Below are 14,433 nucleotides of genomic sequence, written 5' to 3'. Positions count from 1 at the left end.
TATTGTTTAATTTATATATATACATATTATTAGAAAATTGTTGCATTTGATGAATTTTTTAGATTTAATATAACTTATGCTATGTGATTGAGTAGATTTACCCATAATCTAATAGTGATTATTAGGCTACTTTAATCAAACTTAAAAACTATTTGAGAGGTATCACGAATTATGATATTCTATATAATGGATATCCTACTATATTAAAAGAATATAATTATATTAATTGAAATTTAAATTCAAATGATATAAAATCCACCGGTGATATTTAATCGGTAGTGTAATTATTTGAAAATCAATTATTATTGTCAAAACCACTATGGAGCCAAAGTTTATTACTTTGAAATTAGATAATCATGAGAGTTGGAAGTAGGGTAGCTAAGAAATTTCTTAGTAACTGCAATAACTATTGTAAAGAATAAAATTTTCAATAGTAAAAATAGATATATTTGTCTAAAACATGATATGATTGAACAACTGCCGAAAAATGGAATCATATCCATTAATTATATGGAGTCAGAGGTGGATTTGACGAATTTTTTGACTAAATCTTTTAAGGAAGAAGTTAATAAATGAAATATAGAGGAGAATGAGACTTGGTCAAAATGAAATTAATAGGAACTCAACCTTTGCGATTGGAGATCCTATGAAAAAAGTTCATATGGATAATAACAAGTCACTTGTTAATTTTACTAGCACTATTTAACGTTATCTCTCCCTACAGTGTGAGAATTGATAGACGCATTAACGAGAGAATGAGCTGAAAACTCTTAATGACATTCATATTCTTTATGAGCAGTGTATAAATTGATGATATCATCTATATAAGTGTGGAGTGGGGCAGTTTTTATGTTATTGTGATATAATCTCTAGAGTACTTATAAACTATTAGGTGTGCGCATGACCTATTAACGGAAAATAACGTTGACAACAAGATTTGTGTAGTGTTATGAGATTGACGTGATATTAGCATATAAAATTGAGTTTTTGTTTATAGCAACAAAAGTTTCACTAATTACTCTATATGTTCCGTCTTATTAATTTAGGTTTGATTCATAATCTAAAAGATACCAAATTCAAAATATATTAACTAAAATTTTAAATCTAGCAACGAAAAATCTTTTAAAATATGTGGGGGATTGTTGTAAAATGAATTTAGATTTTAAAAACTTTTGAAATCTAAAAATTAAATTTCAGAAGAATTTATTTAATTATTTCTGAATTTATTTAATTATGAAATTATAAAATAAATTATTAACAACAAATTATTAACAACCGTATTCAATCCAACTCAGATTTTATTATTTTATTATATTTATTTAATAACTAAAATATTTAGTCAAAAAGTTTAGCACATTGCAGTGCAACAGTAACCCAAACAATTAAATTAACTAATTTAAAATAATAAGGGTCAACTTGTAACTCAATGAGAAAAGAAGCCTAATCCATAAAAACATAATCTAACCTCCACCGAGGACATTTGAATACCTAAACCTTTATTGCCAGCAATCACTAAACACACATCATGTGGGAAGAATAAACAATCTGAAGGACCCATCAACATTGAAGAAAGCAGCAATAGTGAAGCAACAATAGTGAAAAAAACCTTACGTATTAAGAAAAAAACATGACAGCAAAAGATCAAAACAACTAGAGGCCTTTTACACCCACGACCAGCTGTTGATAGAGAGAAAATCAACACAAGGTGTTTCTAGTCTGTAATAGGAATGGAGGCGCTTATAAAAGTTGTACTAAGCTCGGCTTCAAAATGTCACCAACAAGCGCCCTTTTGAAAAATATCGAACTCAGTAAGGACAATATGCAAACTCAAGCACAAATGACTTCCAGACCAAGCAAAACATTATCAAAGAGACTAAAAAGCAGAAACCAAAGCAACAAAAAGAAAATTAACAAACAAAACAGGCAAACACGGGTTAACGACAATGACGAAAGCAAAGCCAGTACCAACTTATTCAAGGGCAGACACAAAGCTTCGGTTTGAGCCAATTTAAAAAAAAAAAACTATACTTTTTGAAAATATATATATTATATATATATTAATTATAATTTTTAAAAATAATTATAGAATTATAGTTATAGAATTGGGGGAGAATATCATCCTAATGATAATAAATCATAAATTGTGATTTTTTGATTGATATGTACATCTTACCGTGAATTTAGATTACGAACATTATCAATTTCATAAAAAAAATGATAAAAATCTCTTTATAAAAAATTATTGAGACACGCGATTGAAAAAATATTCTTATCAAATCAACAACTAATTAGCTCTATTCGAGAAATAAATACATTAAATTTGAAGGGAAATTTTATAAATATCAAAATATACTTTTTCATTTCTAGAAATTATGAATTTATTATTAGTATTTAAAATATAATATTTGGTGAATAAAAATATATTTTGCTCTTGAAAAATTTTATAAGGCTTAAAATATTTTATTTGTTGTGTTTCAATCATAGACTTATATAATTAAATTTTATTTTTTAAAGAAAAATTAAAATTTCAGTTTAATTATTAGAATAATATATTGTTATTTATGTTGATATGTAATTATTTAATCTAAATTAAAAAAAGCAGTGGATTAAGGTACGTGATATTTTATTAAAAAATAATATAATTTTCTCTCTTAAATTTAATTATTTATTTTTAAAATTAATTTAATTTATTTTCTCATTTGAATTAGTTTTTTTATTTATTCAATTCATTTTCATTATTATTGTAATTTATTTTATTTAAAAAAATAAAAATATATTTTTGGTGTGTTTAACAACCATCAATAATTTTTTTTTCTTTGAAATTCATTATAAACAGTTGACTAAAAAATTATTTAGAAAAAAAAATAGCATCTACAAGCAAATTAAAAGTTAGGTGAAAGAGTGAAGTTTTATCAGTTGGTCTAGAATATTAATTAACATAGAGAGACTTTAAATAAAGACAATTGAAATAAGTTAAAAGAAAAGGAGAGAGATGAGATCAATTATTCATCAGACCTTTCGCATCACAAAAATGCGCACGTCATCGGCTAATTAAACTAGAATAATATTATAATATTCTAGAAGAAAATATTATCTTTCCCAAAATACATAAGCCCAATAATTTTTTTTTAATTAAGAATATTAATTTCCTTTTTACCATCAAATTTAAATTTTAAAAGATTTTACGTTGATAATAATTTTATTTCTGACATTTTTTTACAGATTTAATATTTTTTTAAATTTTTTTAAATTTGAATAGATTAATTTTTCAATCAAAAGTATTATATGCAAGACAACATTGAGAATAAATTCTATAAAATATTATGAGATTGATGAAATATTAGCATATACAAAAAAAAGTTTTTGGTTTATAAAAATAAAAATTTCACTAATTGCTCTACATGTTCAGTCTTATTAATTTATATCTAATTCATAGTCCAAAAAACACTAAATTCAAAATATATATACTAAATTTTTAAATTCAACAACCAAAATTTTTTTGAAATACGTAGGAATTATTGTAAAATGAATTTAAATTTTAAAAAATTTTATAATTGCTGAAAATTTTATTTATAAAATCTTTTAAACCATTTGTAAATTTGATATTTAAATTTAATATTAAATCTGATTGTTATAATTTTATTATATTATTTCAAAAAGTTTATAACTTACAATAGTTATTTTTTTCACTGTAAATAGACTGCATCTTCACGAAGAAAATCACTCATATTTTTTACTTTATCCTTTCCTTCTCTATATATTTTAATAAATTATAAATTATAAATAAATTTAATTATTATAATTTTATTATATTATCTCAAAAATTTTATAACAATTTACAATAGCTATTTTTTTCACTGTAAATAGACTGCATCTTCACGAATAAAATCACTCATATTTTTTACTTTATTCCTTTCCTTCTCTATATATTTTACTGGATTATAAATTATAAATAAATTTTTATCATACTGAGTCTGAAAATTTAATTTCAAAAAAATATATTTAATTCTAGAAAATTACAAAATAAATTCTTAAGAATATAATTCAATACAACTCAGATTTTATTATTTTATCTTATTTTTTTAATAATTAAAATATTTCATTAAAAAGTTCTCCGGATTGCAGTGTAATAGTAACCCAAACAATTAAATTAACTAATTTAAAATAACATGGGTCAACTTATAACTCAATGAGAAAATAAGCCTAATTCATAGAAACATAATCCAACCTAAATTGAGGACATTTGAATACCTAAAACTTTATTGCCAACTATCACTAAACACACAACTCCTAGGAAGAATAAGCCACTTAAAGGACCCATCAATATTGAAGAAAGCAATAATAGTGAAAAAAACCTTGCGAATCAAGAAAAAAGCATGACAACAAAAGATCAAAGCCAGCAAAGAGTCGCTGCCACATCCAAACCATGACCCACAAAATAATTAGAGGCCTTTTACACCCACAACCAGCTGTTAATAGAAAGAAAATCAACACAAGGTGTTTCTAGTCTGTAATAGGAATGGAGGTGCCTATAAAAGCTGTACCAAGCTCTGGCATCAAAATGTCACCAACACGCGCCCCTTTGAAAAACATCGAACACAGTACGGATAATATGCAAACTCAAGCAACAAACGACTTTCAGACTAAGCAAAACATTATCAAAGAGACTAAAAAGCAGAAATCAAAGCAATAAGTGAAAAATTAACAAACAAAACAGGCAAACACGGCTTAACGACAATGACCAAAGTAAAACCAGTACCAACTATTTAAGGGCGGATACAAAGTTTCGATTTGAGCCAAAAAATTTAAAAAAAAAATTATACTTTTTGAAAATATATATATATTATATATTAATTATTATTTTTAAAAGTAATTATAAAACTATAGTTATAGGATTGGGGGAGAATATCAGTCTAATGATAATAAATTATGAATTTTTTTTAACATGCAATTAAATTGCATTGAAAGCTTAAATGAGCACTATATTACAAGGCCCGCTCTTAGTTTAGAAGATAGAATAACAATTTCTCATTGTTGTATATTAAAAAAAATAAATTATATAGAGAATTTTTGATGTAGGACTATTTAGACTCCGTCAGGAGTTGTAACCAATATCGTTTGGTTAAGACGAAATAAGAGAAAAGAAGGACTATTTAGACTTCGTCAGGAGTTTTAACCAATATCGTTTGGTTAAGACGAAATAAGAGAAAAGATAAGCTGAAAAACTAAAAGTCTTATTGAAATTTCTTAACAATTGGAAAGTGAAAAGTCTGTTCCTAATAGCCAAGGGAGGCTATTTAGAATAGAAATAAAATAATCTTAATCCTAATAGGAGTCTAAAATCCTAATAGCCAAGGGAGGCTATTTACAATAGAAATAAAATTCTAATATGCAAAATAATCCTAATCCTAATAGGAGTTTAAAATCCTAATAGCCAAGGGAGGCTATTTACAATAAAAATAAAACTCTAATATGCAAAATTATAAAAATACCCAAAATATTCAAAATAATAATTAAAATATAAAAGTTAGCCCGGTCCAACTCTGCCGTAAAATCCAAGGCTAGTTGTCCCGTATCATTCCCTTCCACTTGTAAAGAACTCGTCCTCGAGTTGTCATCAGCAGGGTAGTACTGAAATAGATCTGCCACATTAAACGTCTTCGAAATTTTCATTTCATGTGGGAGGTCAAGAGCATAGGCATTGTCATTGATCTTCTGAATGATCCGGAATGGACCAATCTTCTTGGCGTCAAGCTTTTTCTGTCCTCCACCACGCTCCTGTTTGAAGACATCCACGTGCTGCTTTGCCAAGTTGCTTGCTGCAATACTGTTGTAAGCAAATTCCACCTGGTCTTGGAGGTTTTCACTCTCCTTTGGACTCATCTTGTAATGAGGCAGATTCGGTAATTTTGATCCAGGAATGAGATCAATCTGATGTTGGATATCCCGCAGGGGTGGACGCTTTGATGACTCCTCCACTATCTTAGGAAACTCCTTTAACAACTCTTTGACGGGCGGTGGTAAAGATGGTGCATCCTCCATTGTACCTTTTGCTCTCATCAATAAGGCAGTTCGATGTTGATGTTTTGTATAAAGGGAAGGAGAACTCATACATGTTCACGTGGAATCAAAAGAAGATTACTATATTGCCTTCCGGTTCTACGAAACATTCTAAAGTGAAAGAGAAGAATGTTGTTGCTGTTTCTACGGGAGTGCAGAAGCCTGAGCCGCAACCACAGAGCATACTTAAATAACAAATTTAAAAGATTTTTTAAAGGCTTGGGCTCCTGCAACCTTAACCTGGGATCCCCAGAGTTAAGTCAGATTGTGGAGGGAGAAAAGAATGGTGCCGTCAACACGGACTTTATAAAAGTAATATATGAAATAAAATAAGAGACTTACTATATTTTAAAAATGAGAACTGATACAAAATTTTGAAACAGAAAATTTTACAGAGAAATGAAAAGATAGAGAAAATAGAAAGAGAGAGAGAGATTACAATTGTGCCTTCACAAGGGGAGAGACTCCCTTTTTATAGAGGAATTCTTGGCTTTACTGTAGAGTCACAAGAAGCTTTACTGTTTATTCACGCGGCTGGCACTGTTCATGAACAGTGTTTTGTTTGTTCCTTTTTACTGTAGATGAATAGTTTGTCTGCCACGTCTTTTACTATTTTTGTCTGCCACCAGTCTTGTTTTACTCCGAATCTGATGATGAAGAGGATGAAGTGTCCTGCTTCTTTTTCTTTTTCTTTCCTTTCTTATCCTTCTTTGTTTTATCTTTCTTTTTCTTTATCTTGGTAGTTTTACTTTTGATTTTTATTGCTGGTAGGATGCCGTAACAGTCATCTTCATTGCTGTTGCCTGAAGAAACCATATTTTTATCAGAGGATGACGTTTCTGACGTTGTCGACTCTGAATTTGAGCTTGACTGCTTCTTTTTCCCTTTAGCTTTCTTCTTGGAGGTTTTAGCAGATGGTTTTCTTGAAGATTTTATGCTTGAGCTGGAACTGTCTGTTTTTGCCAATTTCTGTTTTACAGATTTTACTGATCCTTCAGAATCAAGCTGTTTACACATGCTTTCGCAAATGAGCTTGTACTCTTCTGGGGTTTTAGTTGCTGCAAGCAGGGCTTGGTATTGGGCTTTTTGGGCTCCAAAACTAGGCTGCTCTTGTAAAGTCAGTTTACTACTATAAGAAATAGCAGGAAACTGGGCTTGTTTTAGAATAAGGGCTTTAACATGGGCTTCTGTGGTGGAATTTTTGAATGATCCCCACCATTTTATTTTATGTTTTTTAGCTATAATAGGTATATTTAGTTCAGTGATATAGGAAAAATCAAAGAACCACTGATATACCCAAGGAATAAAGAAACTCATATAAAAATACATTAGAGGAGGTATATATTTCTCACTCTGATGTGATTTAAAATTTTGTTTAAAATACTGATATAATTGAGATACCTCTGAGGACAGAATATCATCAGATATACCTCTGAAAGTCCACCATTTAAAAAACTAATTTGGAATTCTTGTGGTGGTTTTAATGGTTTTATTATCAAAATAAATTAGCCATGAATGAGTACATGTTGGGTTTTGAATATTTAAAACGTTCTTTCAAGCATCAATATAATTAAAATAATTATATGATGGGTAAAACCGATTTAAATTCTTTAATGCAATTGGTGTACTCAAATTTTTTGTCGGCCATTCTGCAGGATGAATAATTCTTTTTATTTTTAAAGAAGAATATAAAATCACGTTTTTATTATTTCTATCAAAAGTATGCTTTATTTGAACTGAACCAGATTGTTCTAAGACATTCTGATAATATTCTTGGGTTTTTAAAATATCCGCTGGCCTAAAATACCAGTTTTCAGGATAATTTTTATGAATTACTTCCCATGGATTTACGTTTTCAAAACCTTGTTCTAGTTCTATTTCAAACTCTGAATTTGTTTTTAAAAACCATTTATGAGTACCTCCATGGAAAGATGATTGGATTTTTGGCAAATCCACAACCTTTAACGGATATGATTTGTCTTTACTGTCTACCGTTTGAGACAGACTAGTTGTACCATGAACGGGTACAATCGCTTTAGAGTTTAGATTCATACCTAAGGCTCCTGAAGAGGAAGCCATTCCCTGCAGGGCTTTAATGACTTCTGGGGATTGGCTTAATTGCTCAATCCAATTTTTTAAATTTGTCTGGCTATGTTCTTGGGGTTTTATTTGGGTTTTACTGATTTCATCTGAAGGTTCAGACAAGGCTTTAGGAGTTGGGCTTGGGCTTCTCTCCTTATCTTTATTTTTGCTCTTCTTTCGAACCATTTTGCTGTAAAAATTCCCGTGTTAGAAAGTCTGGAATATTTATCAAAATAAAAAATGCTTAAAATTGCTTGCCATCTAGCAAAAATCTGTTTTGATGCAAGGTTTTTAACATCTTTCTTTAAAACATCTTTTGCAGCTTTACAATCAATTCTAACTAAAAATTTTTGGTTTAAAAGATCAGATTGAAATTTATTTATGCAAATCACAATACTTAAAATTTCTTTTTTAATGGTAGAATAATTTGTTTGGGTAGAGTTCCAGTGTCCCGAAGTAAACTGGATTATTCTCTCTTTACCATCTATTCTTTGTTTTAGAATTCCTCCATATCCTATATCCGAAGCATCTGTTTCTACAATCTTAAAAGTTTCAGGGTTAGGAAGATATAAACATGAGATCTCTTTTATTAGTGTTTTTATGTGTCTTATAATATTTGTATGTTCTTGAGTCCATGGTTTTGCATTTTTCTTTAATCTATCATGGAGGGGTTTTATTATTCTATTTAAATTTGGGTAAAAATCTATGACATAGTTTAAACATCCCAAAAACCTTTGTAATTGAACTTTATTAGTTATTTCATCTGGAAATTTATTTCCAAAGACCATTGTTCTTTCAATAGGTTGGATTTTACCTTGTTCTATGTAATGGCCTAAAAACCTAATTTTAGTTTGAAACAGGTTCATTTTAGTTTTACTCAATGCTAATCCATTTCTTTTTATTATTCCACAAAACGTTTTTAAGTGTTTAAAATGTTCTTCAATATTTTGGCTAAAGATTAATACATCATCTATATAAACAATACAGAATCTTGAATAAGGATTAAAAATATCATTCATTATTCTTTGGAATTCTGAAGGTGCATTTTTTAATCCAAAAGACATTACATTCCACTCATATTGTCCAAAAGGGAATGTGAATACGGTTTTATATCTATTTTTAGGATGGATTTGAATCTGCCAATATCCTGATTTCATATCAAATTTACTGAAAATGTTTGCATTATATAACCTATTTAAAAGATCTTTTTTATTTGGTATAAGATACCTAATCCATTTTAATGTTGTATTTAAAGGTTTATAATTTATAACTAATCTTGGTGTACCCCTTTCTATTTCTGCACTTTTATTAACATAAAAAGCTGCACATGACCAAGGACTTCTTGATTTACTTATTAATATTTTATCTTCTAATTTTTTAATTTCTTTTTTACAATGCTCTAATAATTCTAGTGCTATTTGAATTGGTCTGGCCTTAGTTGAGATTGATTTATCATCAAATCCTTCTTCATATGGCAGATCTACAATGTGTTGTTCCCTATTCCAAAAAGTGTTAGGGTGATCTGCACATAACTCTTTTTCCATGTCATTTTTTAGATTTTCTATTTTCTTTTTTATGATTTCACTTTCTAATTGTTTTTTAATTCTAACTACGTGTACATTGTTTTTTAAATCTTTTAAATCTTCTTCTTTAGATTTTATTATTGAATTTATTTCCATTGTCCTAATGGAATGTGCTTTTATTAGATTTAAATTTTTTTCTTTTTGGCTTTTCTGTAAAATCTATTCTAACCTTTTTATTTCCTGTTTTAATTTCTATGCAATTTTCTTTGACTGTATAAGGTGTTATTAGGTTTATAAATGGGGTTACTAATATCACCATATGACTTATTTGTTGTGATAATAAAAATATAGTTTTTATTTCTAAATCCTGATTTATTATTAATACTTCTGTTTTTTCTAGTATATTTAGATTAGTTTTATTTGCAGTTTTTAATCTTTCTTTTGTTTCTTGCCAAGATTTTTTAGGTACCAAACTTGACTTTATACAATTTAAATCTGCTCCTGTATCAAATAATGCTATAGTATTTATTTTAAAATCTTCTGATAGTTTAATTGTTAGTTTTGCTAAATATTTTCTGGAAGTTATTTCTTGCAATAATAATATAAAATTATTATCTACTTCTTCATCTTTTAATTGGTTTATTTTACTAGGTTCTTCTTCCTCTTCTGCTTCCTCAGATGAGGAGGATGGTTCCTTTCTAAAATTTTTATTTTTCTTGAATCTATCTGAAGTTGCTGCTTTAATTCTTTTACCTCAGCTTTTATTATCTTGATTTCTCTTTGCAGTTCTTCTATAGTTACTTTTTCTTTAGGTTTTTTATTTTTACTTAATATCTTAGTTAAGTCATAAGTTTGCTTCTCTATTTTAGGCATAGTATTTTTAACTTCTTCTAATTCATCAAAACTTCTAATTAACCTTTTAATAAATTTTTCTTTAGTATTACTATCCTCGATGTTATTTATTAATTCTAATAATGAATCCTGTTCTTTAGTTAAAACATTTATTGACTGTTCAGATGAGCTAGTTATTAACTCATCTATTTGGTCTTCACTTTCAGTTATACCTGATTCCGAGGTTTCTGAACTTATGTATAATTCCTGGATTTTATTTGTTATTTCTTCATCTAATCTTAACTCATTTAATTTTTTATTAAATCTACAAAACTTAGATGTATGACCTTTTTGTCTACAATTATAACATGTTAAATCCTTAAGTGACTTCTTATTTTGGTTCCTATCTTCTGGGTTTTTTCTTCTATATTTTTTATGGGTTTTATAATTTTTTCTTTTATAATATTCTTCTTTACTTGGTTTTGTTATATATTTCTTTTTATAGTACCTATCTTTTTTATAATATTTTCTTGGCTTAGTTTTAGAGCACTGCCCATTACAACTTTTATCTTGTATTATACCATTGTCAAATTGTTTACAAAAGGATCCTAATTCTTGTTTAGTTCTATGCATTTCATATTTTAAAGTTTTCTGTAGTTTTAAATCCTGACATATCTGTAATCCTTCTTTCTGAATTATACTTACTAATTGGCCATATGTTAATCTCTTATACGGTATTGGATTACCAAAATGCTGTTTTATATTATTCCTGACCTTTTCTCCTAAAAAATAAGGGAGTCCTGCTAAGAATTTTTCTTTCCAAAAATCTTGGTTCGAATCTTCTCTTAGCATTAACCTTGTTAAGAATGTAGTTTTATAGTTTTGAAAATCACTTAACTTTTTACATTTTAGATTGCTTAGAAGTTCTGCATTTTTATCTTTTAAAAGAGAATGGTCTCCTATAAAATGTAAAGAAATTGTTAGGATTAAAGTTGATACTGCATCTTGAATAGTATCCCCAGACTCATTATATATGGGTTCTCCATCACTATCTACCTGGACAGAATTTAATATTTCTAATTGCTGCATATCTGTCAGATGGTAATCCCACCATCCTTTTAGTTGTCCTGTAAAACCTGCTATAATTATTTCAGCTATTGCTCTATCTGAGGCAAAAGACTGGGTTTTATATGCATTAGCCGCCATAGTCATTTGTTGTAATAGACTTAAAATATTATACTCAGATAATCCATCTATATTCCACTCATAAACTGTCGAAGCGTTATACTTAAACTGAGAAGTAGTATTGGGTTTTTCTATTAGTCTTAGGTCTAGTGCCCTACTCACTATTCATTTATGTGATATAGGATTTATTTCAAATTGTTTTATATCTTCTGAATCTGGCTGACTTTGCTCAGTTTCTGATTCTTCATTTAACGCATTTATATTCCTAGATTGAGGAGTTTCTGGGATTACATTTTTACTAGACTCTGAGGCTTCTATTTTACTTAACTGGTCTTTTAGACTTTGCAAAAATTCATCTTTATTTGCTTTTAATTCTTTCTGGCTTCAACTAGATATTTGATATGGCTTAAAAATATGTGGTTTTATTTCTTTTTTCTCTTCTATTTCTACCTCTTTTTCTTTTAAAATTTTTTCTATCTTTTTTAACTGGGTACCTATACATATTAGGCTTGCATTACTGAAGTTATTTTGTTCTATTACCTTTTTATCTGTATCATTTTCTTTAGCTATCTTGTAAGGTGCACAAATTATTTCATTTTCTCAATGTTTTATTTTACTAATTGTTTTAGGTGGAAAATCACTTTGTATTACCTTATCATTTACTATCCATTCTGGCCTTTTATCTCTTACAGTTATCGGATTTATACTTTTCTTTTTACATAGCTTAAACCATTCAAAAAATCCTATTTCTTCTTTATTCTGACTAGTAAAATTAAGGTATTCTTCTTTTAAATTTTCAAACTTATGTTCTTTAACAATTTTATTTAACTTATTTAAATTTTTTGTCTTTGTTATTTCTTTTAGAAATTTCTTTTCAATTTTCTCTTTACTAAGAACATTTAATTCTCTATTTATATTATTTATATTTTCTATTATGGCAGATGCTGATGGTGACTCAGACGATGAAGGTGCCATTTCAGCTTGTTGACTTAAATAGTTTTCTACTGGATTATAAACTGCTTGAGGAAGTGAAGAGCTATAATCTACTCCTTTCATTCTAAGGTGCCTATCAGGAATATCTGATGTAGAAAATCTGGGTTTTACTATAGTCTGGATTACCGGTTTAGGTTCATCTCCTTTGTATGTAGCATATATTACAGAAGGTAGGTTTGAAACTCTGCATATATTTTCTGTTACTACTGAAGATGAAGATCCTGTATATCTACTACTTGCACTTCTATTAAATTTTAATGATACTTTACCGTCTTCAAACTGCTCAATTTTACTTAAACTTGTATTTGGTTTTACCTTTTCTGGTTTTGGTGGAGGAACTACTCCTTCTAATATCCATTCGTCTGGCAAGGTTATATCTTTCCATTGAATTGTTTTAGGAATTACCGTATTTGTTTTAGTCAAATCTGTCTGTAAAAATCTTGTTTTCCCTATCTTAGGCTGTAATTTATATTTAGTCTCAAAAGCCGAATTCATAGCTTTATAATGAATTTTATATATTAATGCTATAGGAATGGAACCTTGTTTCATTCTATAATTATGGGTTTTTATTTCTAACACTATGCTTTCTAAAATATTTAAATCATTTAATGAAATAGTCATATCAGGATATACTTCAAAGGATATGGGTCCTTCACTTAGACTTGTTTCTACAGATCCTAACAAAGAATCCTGAAAATTTAAAAATCTTGCGTCTCTGACTACCGCTAAAATACTAGTATTTAGTCATTCTCTGGTTAAAGGTTTTATGCCTACTTGAATTAATCCTATATGTATATATTTATATTTTTTACTTCTATGATGGTTTAATGTTCTTGCTGATAAAATGGTTATTTTTTTAAAAGGTTTACTTAACTGAAAACCACTTTCTTCTGTTTTTATTACATAATCTGTTTTAAAGTCCTTAAACTTTGAAATTTTATAAATCTGTTCTTTATCTACTTTAGGAATTTCTCACTCATCTATTGTTTTTACAAAATCTTCTAATATTACTTCATTTTTATTTATTACTCTTTTAATTTCTGAGAATTCTGAATCATCTGATTTTACACAGAAAATGATCCATTTTCAAAAATCTTGAATTATGTTGCGGCCACTGCCTATTATACCCTAATGACGCCTAACACTCTGGCTAAAACGGGTTCAGTTGGCATACCCAAAACATACTCTTTCAAAATCTTTTATTATGTATTCTTTAAATTAATGATTATATATTTATTTTAATAGTAAATAAATTATATGAATATAAAGTTATTAGTCAATTTAAATTTATCAAATTGACTAATAATCCACATTTATTAGCTGTTATCAATTATCAACATTTATTAGCTAATATTAATAGCTATCCGCGGCTTACGATACTTAAATCAAATATACTTAAATAATTTATTCTAAAAAATAATTTATTACATATTAAACCCAAGGACAATTTTTGTTTTTTTTTTTTTTTAACTTTTAAAATACTCTATAAATTTAGTTAACATAATTTTTCCGATAATTTTTTTTTTAAAGAAAATAGTTTTCTCTTTGAAAAGACTAAGTTATTTTTTATATTTTAAAAATTTTATTAATATATTTATATATAAATTTATCAATATACTTTATTTTTTAAATTAAAATTAAATAATAAAAATAAATTATTTTATTATATTTATTATAGGAAGTAAATATTTTAATATAGAAAGTAAACATTGATATATATGTTAGTTGCTTAATTTTAGAGATTGCATGATTATAGACT

This window comes from Manihot esculenta, chromosome 16, assembly GCF_001659605.2.
Source record: "Manihot esculenta cultivar AM560-2 chromosome 16, M.esculenta_v8, whole genome shotgun sequence".
Classification (NCBI taxonomy): domain Eukaryota; kingdom Viridiplantae; phylum Streptophyta; class Magnoliopsida; order Malpighiales; family Euphorbiaceae; genus Manihot; species Manihot esculenta.
The sequence above is the reverse complement of the archived record's forward strand: the minus strand, read 5'-3'. Positions refer to the sequence as shown.